Source organism: Falco cherrug, chromosome 9, assembly GCF_023634085.1.
Source record: "Falco cherrug isolate bFalChe1 chromosome 9, bFalChe1.pri, whole genome shotgun sequence".
NCBI classification, from domain to species: Eukaryota; Metazoa; Chordata; class Aves; order Falconiformes; family Falconidae; genus Falco; species Falco cherrug.
In genome coordinates, this window is record NC_073705.1 from 50,079,519 (window position 1) to 50,091,888 (window position 12,370).

Here is a 12,370-nt window from a genome sequence, read left to right on the forward strand (position 1 = left end):
TTGTATAAACAGCTACTTAAATCTATGATACTTTTTTTTTTTAGTAAAAAGGATGCATGGGGCCCTCAGACATTAGGCAGAGTGCAATTGGCTAACTAGTATCGCCTATGGAAGGATCAAGCAACATTTATTAAGTCCCAATTTGGACATCTCCGCAATTGTTTCTGCATGTTTTGCATTTACCTTGGTGTTAAGAACTATGACAAACTAAAAGAACTTCATGAAGTAGTCATAAATGTCCATTTCTGACCTAACTTCAAAGGAAAAGGCTTTTACAAGATTTGTGTGACACCTCCCTCTCTGGAATCATTTGTACCCTCTGCAGCCAACAGACACTTGACCTCCCAGCTCCCTGAGTCTCAGTCCAGATATCGGTACTCCGTCTGAGAATTCCGTTTAAGACACACCGAGTCATCGCCTCTTTCCTTCCACTCACATAACCAACCTCACTCCTTTTTAGCCTTATTGCCTAGCATTATCTGTAACGCTAATGTAATCTACCCAACTGTACCCGTTAGCTTCCTTTTGAACCTGCTCACTGTTGGAATATTGGTTGTATCTTACTCATCTGTTCTCTTCTCAATTGCTGATGAAAACATCATCTGATGAACAAACATTGTGACTGGTTCACAGCATTTGATAGACAAAGGCCAGTTTACCCAAGTCATATATCTATAGATGGAACACTGTTTGAAAACAACCAACTTCCATTAGCAGATGAGGCTGCCACAGTACTTTGGCAAAGGAAACTTACTACCTCCAAATGAAGTTTGCAATGAAATGTTGTTGGAGCCAGTAAATCAGTACCAATGTTATTTAGCAGCAGCTGGGTATGGCCTCCAGCCACATGGCAGAAATTATCCTTGTCTAACATCAACCCACATGAAGCAGCTATGTATAAGGATTGAAGATAATTTAACAACTTTCTGTAGCTAGCATCAATATTAAGACCCCCAAAGATGGACAAAGCAGAGAAGGAAAAGTGGCAGTGGGGCAGTGGTGACAGAAGGAAGAAGAATCCAAACCAATACTCCTGCAAGAATGATTCACTGTTTATTTCAACACACCACAAAAAGCAGATTTGCTTGGGTAATACATGATGTCATCATAAATGATATTTTCCTCTTCCATCAATGTCAACAGTTTTCTTGGACTTCTTTGGAGGAGGGGGGAATAGAAGAGTCAGAACCACCTTCTAGCTTTGGCAGAAAAGGGCTTTTTTGTTCCCAAGACATTTGTCTTCACATAACCCACCACCACCCTCCTGCAGGAGTCATGCAATGAGAAAGCATCGCAAAACATTATCAAAATGCAAAGCCAACATCAACATAAAACTCCTTTCTACTCTTTCCAAACGTGAACTTCTTTAGTTGTCATCTTATTTCCTCTCCAGTGGAATAAATGTATATTTATATTGTTCACATTTAAAACAAGGATTAATCTAATCTCTGCCAGAAGGACATTCAGACCATTCAGTAGAAGGACAGCACTCTCTGACTGAAGTTATGAACTGAAAGTAAACCGTATATTAGTAACAAAGATAAGCATTCACTCTTCTCTGCTTTTGTCCCTTCTTTTTGGCTTTCATGAGATTGTGTAATGCTTTTTGCCTCTTCTTAGTCAATTAATTATTATTTGTCTGCAAAGTATGAACTGGGGTTTCTTTCTGATTATAGTTCTCCACAACGACCTCTGATTACTACACAGAAATCACTTTACAGGACTGTGTTGATTGATGAAGCACTCATGAGAAGTAACAAGAAAATAGGACAAAGCCCTTAATGTAAGTCTTAAGTTTAATACACTTAACGACTTTTATTACTGATGGGGCTTATAAATTATAGTAAATACCACAGTATTTACCTTTCTCCTCTACAGATACATAAAATACTTTATTTGTTTGCTTATGTAATATAAAAATTCCTAAGCCTCCTAGTTTAAAGTTCATGACTGTAGCATGCACTTTTTATATTAGACCTATCAGCTTTAACAAGGAGAGAACAGCAACATGCTATTTTTTTCCCTCTCTAGTCTTCCAAATATGTATACACTTTTCTGACATAGCAACTGGACAACAGTTGCACCATCCACAACAGACTAGCATTAAACAGAGTAACATTTGTGAAGGAGGTCCACTTTGACGTATTGAAAGCAATAACTCCTATTGATTTAAAGAAAGGGCAAAAGTACAGTTAGGTGCTGTAGAAACATATGGTTGGCAGGCATCACATTATCAAGTGAGAGGAGATACCTGGAAGCAGAGGAAACATTTTTGCAGTCACACAGATTAGAAGAATTTGTAGGAATAAAGTGGAAAGCAGCAAAACTGTCCAAAACTGGGTCATCCAAGGTGGCAGTCAGGCAGCACAGGAGTGATTTGAGAAAAACTGAGTACAGAGCAATCAGACAGGTTAGCAAAATGAAGCAGCCAAGGAGTTCCCTATATTTGAAACCAATATAGAACATATCAAAACAGACAAGTGAAATGTCCACCCTGCACTCTTCCAAAATTTCAGCATTCTGGTAGGAACAACACAGCCCTTTAGAACTGATGGCACAGAACAGAATCCATTCATCAGGAAGCCCCAAACTACTAAAGACATATATAACAACAGAGCAAAGGAAGTTCTGCAAGCTATTTAAAACTTCACCTGTTTTTAGTTTACGATTGAAATTTATATTTTGGAGACTTCTCAGGCCTTAGATTTCATTTTTCAAACATCCAAGAAAAAAAAAGAAAAAAAAACCAACGTAGGGCTCATGTTAAAGGGATCCTCCACTGAGAAAAACATGTCTACATATAGCCTGGATGTCATCAAGTTACTTAGGCATTTTCTGTGACTTGTGATCAATGATGAGTTTTAGGCTTGTACTGGACAAGCTTAAACCAGAACAGGAAATGTTGCTTCTTTTCTACAGCAACTTCAATTGCACTGTGAAGCCATTAGGTAGATCCTTTGCAATTATTGGGTGCCATCTGCATTCATGCTTGGCTTGGAGAATTTCTAAGGAATCTTAGACAATTTCCACACCAAAACCAAACAAAATCCCCAGAAAATCAATGTCAGAGGAAATTACTCCTGAAACTTACCATCCAAGACACTTTTTGCGATTCTGAAAATGACAAATCATCAGTAAGACTGTACATCCTTACTCATTTCTCCAGAAGATCTACATCCAACTTTACTAAAATTTAATCTTCAAGAATTGTTTCCTCCACCAGAAGGCCTGTTTCAAATAACCTTTTGAAAAGCTTCTGCTATTCTGTCTTGCATTTCAGAAACAGATAACATGCTCAGAATTTTTTTATAATTCCAGTTTAAAATAATTTTGAGATTCTTAAGGTTAAGTCAGTTAAAGGATGTCTGGAAGCACTAGGCAGGAAGAAAAAGACCCTGCTAAGCACCACTGAAAACACTACTGAAAAATATATTCCAAGACATGAGAAAACACAACAAAGCCCAATTAGTACAAGCAAGCTGGGATCTTGCTTTAAAGGAGAAGGATATTTATTCTTCCAAAATTCCCCAAGTTTGTCTATGCAGCTATCAAGATGTGGACAATTAACTTATTCAAAGTAGCCTACACGTACTTGCAGACTATTTTGTTTCTTAGATTACTTGCATGCGGATGTGGATGTAACTTTAAAAGCTCATAATGTTTTCACAAAAACAGCGAAAGACAAACCGAAAGCTGTGACGATCAGTAGTCTGGAGTACTACCAAGCAAATGCCTTCAACCATTCCAATAGTTAGAAGGCCAGCTCTGAGTGGCAAACATCAGCATATTAATTTAATGAATATTTATGAGAATGATGGGTAGGGAAAGAATATAAGATTGAAAATTAGAAAACTATTTTGCAGCACTCCAGCAAAGTATTTCAACACTTGAAAAAGGGAACTTTTTTTAAAAAATATCCCCCACAATAATCCTAAAATAATAGCACATAAAATGTTCGCAGAGAGACAGTATAGGTAATTTGTTATTAAAATTGTTTTAAGAGCACCCAGGTGACCAAGGCGCCTAAATCCCAAGGATTTTCAATGAAAAGGTAAACAATAGGAATAAAGCTTTAAATGCTGTTTACACACTGATTGCAAAGGGGGAAAAAATGGTGAATTACAGTTCTTAGAGTAGTGTCTCATTAAGCCAATTTTTGTACTGTAGTCTCAGACTACTTTCTTCTCCTCAGCTGAAATATTATCTGAAGAAAAAAAGAAATTCTCAAACTAGCACAACTGAAGTTTTTATAGGTCACATGGGATGCCTGCTGCCATGCACCAGATGTGTGTAGGAAAAAGAAAGTGGTCAATATATGATATTAAAAAATAGTGCAGTTTCAAATATTTTAAGCATGATGTCAAGTGCATTCAACAGGTCTACAAATGCATTACATTAGCCTAAATTTAGTAGGTGATAATTGAAATCAGAGATCCAGTCGTTACCACTGACATGTTTCTAAATACTACCCAATAAATTTTTGTCTGTTTCAGATTCTGTATGACAGCTGGCAGTTGGGAGGGGGGAATTGCCAAGAGGGTACACACACACACACACGTACATTTCTGTATTTAAATTCCAGTATCTTCCCTTTCCAGAGTTAATGTAACAGTGACAATACTGTCATACAAACACAGGCTGCCCTAGCTGAACTCTACAAGCTGAATTTTTTCTGTGGGCTCTACTTGGAATCTTGCAGTAAGTGCTGGGTATGGAACAGGACGGTATCTTAGCTAGCCCCAACTGCATTTCCCACACATGAATTTTCACAAGGAAGTTCATTCACTTCATTTAGAGAGATGAGATCTGTTCTTCCTACTTATCCTTACTGATCATTTTGTATATTTTAGCTAGGAAAGGAAGGAAGTCCACCAACAATAGAAAACGCAGTCCCAGTACACATCTTCTGTGCTGTTACTGTTGTTGCTTTTATAATTACATACTGTTCAACCACAGGGCAACAAATATGAGAAAACCCTGATCCACCTGAAGGCAAAAAGATTTCTTTCATGTCTACAATGCATTCAATTTTTTATTTTCTTTTTCAACTCAGCTGTATAATCACCTTGCTGACATACCAGGTATCAGGTCATATAAAGTGCAGCTAGTAGCACTTCCTGAGAATAAACTACATCTAGGATCACTACAGATTTGGCAGGTGGATGGGTGCTAACCATCACTCTTCACAACATGCAGAAGCTGTTTATGCAAGCTGGCACGAAGGGCTGAAAATTACACTTGGCATCTATAGCTTATCAACAAGGCCTCCCCACTTCTCAGTTTTGCCATCTGTAAAATGGAGACAGTGTTATCTTTCAACTTCTCAAAGGAAACTGAGCTTGAGAACACACTACTCAAAACTGTGCCTGAAAAGATATGCCTGGCACTTAACGTAACACCAGCAACAGTATGGCTTTTGAGTGGAAATTCAAACATCTCATTAGAACCATTGAATGCTAGGAATGGAAGAACAAGGCTTCCACCAATAAAATTACAGTTGTTCAGTTGAGGCCCGTAATCCTTTGTATACAAGCAGCAAATACTTAAATTTCATGGATTATAAATATTTAGAATTATGTTTAGCAAAATGAATTCCAAATAACTTGGAAAAGATTAGCTTTTTTTTCTTAAAAAAAAGAAAAAAAGTAGGCTTCAAAGAGAACAAACCACCTTCTCTCTTAGTATTCATTTTAAAAGGTAGATCCATTTACAAAGCCACAATATTTCTAATCCAAAGAATTAAAAAGGAAACTGTATGTTACTCATTCCTAGCTTTTTAGGCCCTAAGACATAAAAGGCCTGTAAAGTTACTAACACCTATTAGAAGCATTTAACTTTGTTGCTGGTCTCAAGAATTAAAATTGCAATCAGCATTAACCATGGACTGCAGTACAACAGCCAGGAGGCACCTTGGAGATAAACATAGTTATCAAAGACAAACAAAATTTGAGAAGCCCACATTAGGTGGTAGGGAGGGGAGGGAGAAACATCAGTTTGACACTCGGCTGGTGCTCAACTAGTTCCTGGAAGCAAGTTTAAAAAAAAATGTCAAAATTTTTTAAAAAGACACCCACAACTCCTACAAAATTATCCATGACAATTCTGCCTATATTATCAAAATTGAGAATTTCTAAAATCTGCTATATCATCAGCTCTATTTAAAATGTAAACCCAAGTAATTTTAAAATTAAGACTTTCAATAAATTGCTGCTTAGAAACATCCATCTTGAAAATTCAAGACAGTCAGTCTCACTACAGAACAAGTTAGCCCTTCACCAGATTCTGTCAACATAGTCCTTGAAAACGCCCAAGTTCAGACAAGGTCATTTAGAACGCAAGTCACAGGTCATTCTGGAGGGAGAGGGGCACACGGGGAGTGTCCTGTAGCACCTATAGCATATGGTTGTTAGAGCTGCTGAAGATTAACATGCTGATCTATCTTTCTTACAACTTTTGAGCCAAGGTAAAAAGCAAAATGGCAGCCTTTTATGACATTTTTATTCTACTCCCCTTTTCCACCTCCTCCATTAAAACATTTTCTTCCTCTCTTTTTCACTATCTGATATTAAGAAGTCATTTATTGCAATAAAGGGATTTAGTGATTTGGGAGTAACTTTTGTATACTGTACACCCTCTAGACACCCCAGAACTATGTTAATAATTTTCTTCCTATTAATTGTCTCATCAGCTCACAGCTGGCTATGCTTTTTATTTCATTATGTTATTCATCAATCTAAAATAGAACTATAACAGAAAAAGAAATTGGAAAGGAGCAATTTCAATATTTCAAAACAGATGCAAATCAACGCCAGAGATGCTACACAGGATATTTTTCTTGAGACAATTCTATACATGTCTGAAAAATGAACTTGTAATAAACTCATATCCTGTGGAGGTATGTTTTTCCTTCCATCTTATGAGCTAATTATGCCAACACAACATAACGTTTTCCTAAATGCCTTATAAACTGACCCAGTTACTCAGAAAGTATTATTTTTAAATTGACGTGATAGATGCAAACTGGAACGTTCGGATTTCAATTCTGGCACCAATTCCCGGATCCCCTTCCCAAGTAATTTAAGGACTTCCTCCCGATAGTTTTTCATATTCTTTTAACTGACATTTTATCTTTATACAGTATCTCAGCAGAATGAACATGCACTAAAACAATGACAGCCCTTCTTTGGCTGTCATCTCTCATTCTGGCAAAGACAGATGTCTTACACTGGCTTATGCCAATAATAGAGCCGACAAAAAACAACAGAGACTACCTGCCTCTGATGTAAAGGCACCAATTCACATTTGTGACACTCATTTGTCAATTAACAGATTTCTTCCATTGTTGACACATGGGACTTAAAAGATGTGGGCTAGAATGTGATGAATTAAAAAAGACAGATGAGTAAGCTATGAGCTGCAAAGTAATACTATAATGTGCTTTAGATAGGAATATCAACTGACACCCCTGACAGGCCATACAAGGTTTTATTTCATTTTGCCCTGTATCTAGGCTTCATACTTTGTCTTCTTTGTTCTCTTTTCATCAAGCTCCTAACATCTCATTCTGACAGCCAGAGACATTTAAGGCACTTTCGTTTCAAATGCAAGTTAACATACTTGATTTGTCATTAAAATGCAAAACGATTGCCATTGCAGGTAAATGTAGGTATGCTTAAAAGGTTGTATCTGCAAAGTAAAAGCTGAAAATGGTTTCTGGCGGCTTTGCTTAACTCTTTCACCAGCCTCGGAGTTTTTCTAAAGGCAAACGTTGCCATGCTGTAATAGAGGTGTAGCAGCACCTGCAGCTTTATACAGGGTACATTTTAGTATATTTAAATAACATAAAAGCTTGTAGTTACTATGTCAAGCGCAGAGAGGTACTGTCACGTTTACACACGGCGCCTTAGTATGATTTACGCAAGAATCTGAAAAGAGTCTCTCATGCACAGCTCTCTGGGGTTAAAGTTCTGTACTCTCATGCACTCCGCTAGCTAGACATCAATGAGGAAAAAACGGGGGGGGGGGGGGGGGGCGGGCATTGCTTGTTTTTAATACACTAGTTGTGGTTGGTTTAGCTGGAATCAGCAGTGATGGAATTTTAACAGCATTTTACTGTCTCTGTTCAATGATCACTTCAAGAGACATGAAGGCCTTTAAATAAATAAATAAAATGCTCTGTAGCAAAAGACAAGGAACAGATTTGAAAACATTGCAAAAAAATAGATCTGCAGAGGATTAAATGAGTAACACCTAGCTTTCTACATGCAAGCACAGCTGTGAATGCATTCTATAATATGAATAACTTCAACTGGATAGGCTCAAACATCAAGGATCTTACCTGTGTTCAGCATACAAAATCAAGTGAAAGGAAGAATCTGTTATTTTCTGCAAGTGGTCAAAGGTTTGAAAAGCAGCAAAGGTATGTTCAGGTATTTGATTTTAGGAACTTACAGATGAACCTTTAACATAAGTCTGTACCTGCATATCTTTTTTTGTAGACTTTCTTACGCTTTTTTACAAGGAAAAAAAGGGTGTGAATAGGGTTTCACTCCACTCACTAGGGTGTAGAAGCCTTTTTCCTACTCTCACCTCCCAAGAATCAGAGCTGTACGGAGATTTGTAGTCAAGGAATCATTCAGAAAATCTGGCTTACATTATGACCTCATAGTGCATTAAATAAAAGGTACAGAAGCTGAAACATGTGATGTTTCCGAGTATATGATGAAGCTTACTAACCAACCCTGACACTATTCTGCCTACTGCTACGATGTACCTGCTACAATATAGGAATTATTTATTCATTCCAGGTTATACGATAGTAATAGGCTATGCTGTGAATACAAGCATCAACTTTATAACTACCAGCTATCTTGAAGGGGCTCTAGCACTAGTTTTTCCACCCACATTAGTCTTAATTGCTTCCAGTGCACATCTGTCCCCACAGACAAAGAATTTTTTTTAAAAAGAAAGTGCAAGACACTACCTTAAAGCTGACTTCACACTTCTACTTTTGTTTAAAATACTAGGGCTACAGCAACCAAGATTTTCATCTGCTGTACTAAAACACACAAAGAAACACTTGCCCATTCACTTCTAGCTCAATACGAGTGTATGTCCTCTATTCCTCCATTTACCAATTAGTGGAAAGTGAGACAAATTATGATCAAAACAAAATCCACAGTAATGCATTAGTCTCCTTAACTTTAGAAACTTCTTTTCTGTTGCTCAGTCATTTACATGCAGGTGAAGCTCTTGTTTCAAACCACCTGTGGTTGCAGTGACCAGAATCTGTAATTCAGTGGCAAAGTAGCAGCCGCATTAAACGGGTTGAAATAGATTCTCATTAGAGATACATCCACATTTCAAAAGCCCTATTGTTAGTGGTAGTAACACACCATTTGTTGATATGACTTATTTAAAGGAAGCCAAAGAATTAACAGGGAAAGAAACTGAACTACCCTCTGACGTTCCCCTCATATGTTGAAAGACAATTTTCTAATTGTGCACCTGGTAGAACCAGAACCAATACTGTACAAGAACAGCTGAACTAGCTGATGCCTGGCTCCTGATTACAAGCAACAGAGTGAACAAAAGAAAGAGTATTTGCAAGAAAGCAAGCACCTCACATTGCACCTGCACCCAAATCTCTCAGCAGCACCTTCAGCAGCCTTCTGTTGATTTAAGGAGCTGGAGCCAGTGGGGGGGAAGAAAAGGCGGCATAGAGCGAGGGAAGAAAGTAAACTGGACACATATGCAGTCTCTCACTTAGTAGGCTAGTTTCCTTTTCTTAGAAAACAGAATATTTGACAACTTTTTCCCAAAGCCATTCCAACACAGTCACATTCACACATGGCTATTTCTGTGCTATTCCAAAGTACTTGATTGTCCAAGATAGTTTATTAAATGTAAGATAACAGGTAGAAAAGGAAAGTGTTCAGATCCTTGAGCAGCTGTAATTTTAAAATCCACACACTGGACTGTCAAATTATCTTAATGTAACTGTGTTGGAGGCAGAGTTTTCTGAATATTCAATATACTGTTAATCCTTGGCACATCTAGAACACCCTTCCCTCAGCCTTTAAGTGCTTTAACATAATCAGTACACTTTATCGCTTACGTAACTAGGTCAAGTTTTCATCTTTTTGCTCCAGCTAAAAGGTCTTGAAAGTCCTAGGAGTCTAAAACACAGCATCCTCATCCAGTGCTTTTCTGGCCACATGGCCTTGGAGTCATGGCACTACAGTAAGCCTTGGCCCCTTTACATCTGAAATGGTTCAAGGACAATTCTGCTGCATTTCCGTGTGCTTTAAGAGATTTCACACGTAAGAGAAGAAATGCATTTTAGCATTTGGTAAAACAGAATGAAACCAAAAAACAGATGAACAAAAACCTCAGACCACTGTCAACAAATGCGATAGCCATATCCTGGTCATAAAAAGCTGCTCTGTTGCTCTAAGAAGGTAACTGAATGCTCCCAAACACCTAAGGATTTAAAATCAAAATATACTGGTCTTGAAATCATGAAAGAAAAAAGAAAAGGGGGGAGGGGGGGCTGAAAAAATACTCATGTTGAATAAATATCTAAACTAATTACTAAGAAGTAATTTATACCACCAGAAGTACATATCTCTTACAAAGAACACATATGCTAACTTTGATCTTTAAACTAATGGTTGGAAATTACAATTTTAAAAAACTATAAAATGTAGGTAATAGGTAGCTTTTCTGTTAAATTCATAAACTGAATGCACTGTCAGCATGTCTGATCATAGATTAACATTCTAAGGGAAAGGCAGCTCACATTTCTGAATGTAATTTAAAAACATTGAGCACTACGATGTCTTTCCATTGGTCTTATTCACAAGGAACAAACAGCACCAGTCGGCCCACCTGCCAAAATGGAAACACAGGCTTAGCTCATAAAATATGAGCTACACTTTAAATATCAAGTGTATTTTAACTATATATATTCCCCATCTTTTAACATTGAGCAAACCAAGCATTGAAAAATGGTGCTTAATGCAAACTCAAAAATTAAGGACTGAGCATTTGTACTCAAAATATTTGCATCAGTTCAATGCATTACATAAAAATTAACCGGCTGAGAAAACTGAGCACATAAGCTTCATACCAGAAAAAAAAAAAAAATAAGGAAAACACCAAACAAAAATCCCACACACACACTTTTCAAATTCCTTTGTTAGTTCTACAAAAATAACATATTAAGTTTGAAGTTCACAAGTAATAAGCCAAACATTGTCACTCTAGTCTTCAGTGCAACAATATCAACAGAGCAAGAGCCTGACCATTACCAAACCCAGAAACAGAGTCAGAATCCATGCCAAACAGCTCATAACCTGAAATATGCATCAGTCACCACCGGGCTAACACCATCATGCTGATGTAACTTTCCTCCTCTCAGCCTCAATAAGAGCTGATGCCAAGACCAATACTGACTACTTCTGAGAGCTTATGGAGGAGGGAGTGAAAAAGGGAGATTTTGAAAATAACAAAAGCCTCTAAGAATGTAGGTAGGTTTGGATAAAATAATCAAAAAGAAGAAGATAGAAATTTGTCATTTCTTGTTACTTCAGTACTTTTTCATCTTAAGACTGCTCCCATTTTGGTCCAATTCCCTCAAGGTCAGTTATCTCTCCTAATCACCCCTCTCTGATGTGTTCTATCTTTTTTTATTAGTAACCTGTAAGTAATATGTTCTTTCTTTCTAGGTTGAGTATGAGAAGGTTATCGCTGACAAAGTCCTACTGTAGGTGCTGAATCAAAGTAAACCAAATACTAGAGTATCACCTCCAAAATTTTAGATATTAACAATATAATTTATGTATTACACATATAATACATATAAAGACATTATACATGTATTATAAAGATGTTTACACATAAGGTGTTGGTTGGGGGTTGTGTGTACATGTATGTATTAAACGCCAATAACCTACTTCTGACAGCAGCATCCCACACACAGTACGCTTTCTACAAAACAATAAGCACACATTCAAATACTATCATCCACCAGTACAGCCCATATACCAACCGCACAGGAAAAAAAAATGAGAGACTTAAGCACTTGAAGAGAAGCTATTCAAGTCTGGTCCGATTTGCAAGAGCTTATTAACTTCCCGGAGTTTTGGATGGATTACAAACTATTCCCTAACATTAGATATTTTGCATCTCTTATTTGTGTTCTTTTAAAAGTGATTTCTGTAGTCTTTCACCATAGCAATGGTCCCTACAAACATGAGCAATGAGGTGGTTTTAAAAATGAACAAACTCTTATAGCTGTATTACACAAAGCACATTTATTGCTACCACTTATGGACTCAGTGGGCAAATTAAGCTAAAAATTGAGAAG

General features: G+C 37.2%; 1 protein-coding gene across 1 annotated transcript in view; it reads right to left on the minus strand.

Annotated features, from left to right (window-relative positions):
• LRMDA (leucine rich melanocyte differentiation associated) overlaps positions 1-12,370 on the minus strand; it is a 680,442-nt gene that overhangs the window by 652,624 nt on the left and 15,448 nt on the right. The gene's annotated exons all lie outside the window — the stretch shown is intronic.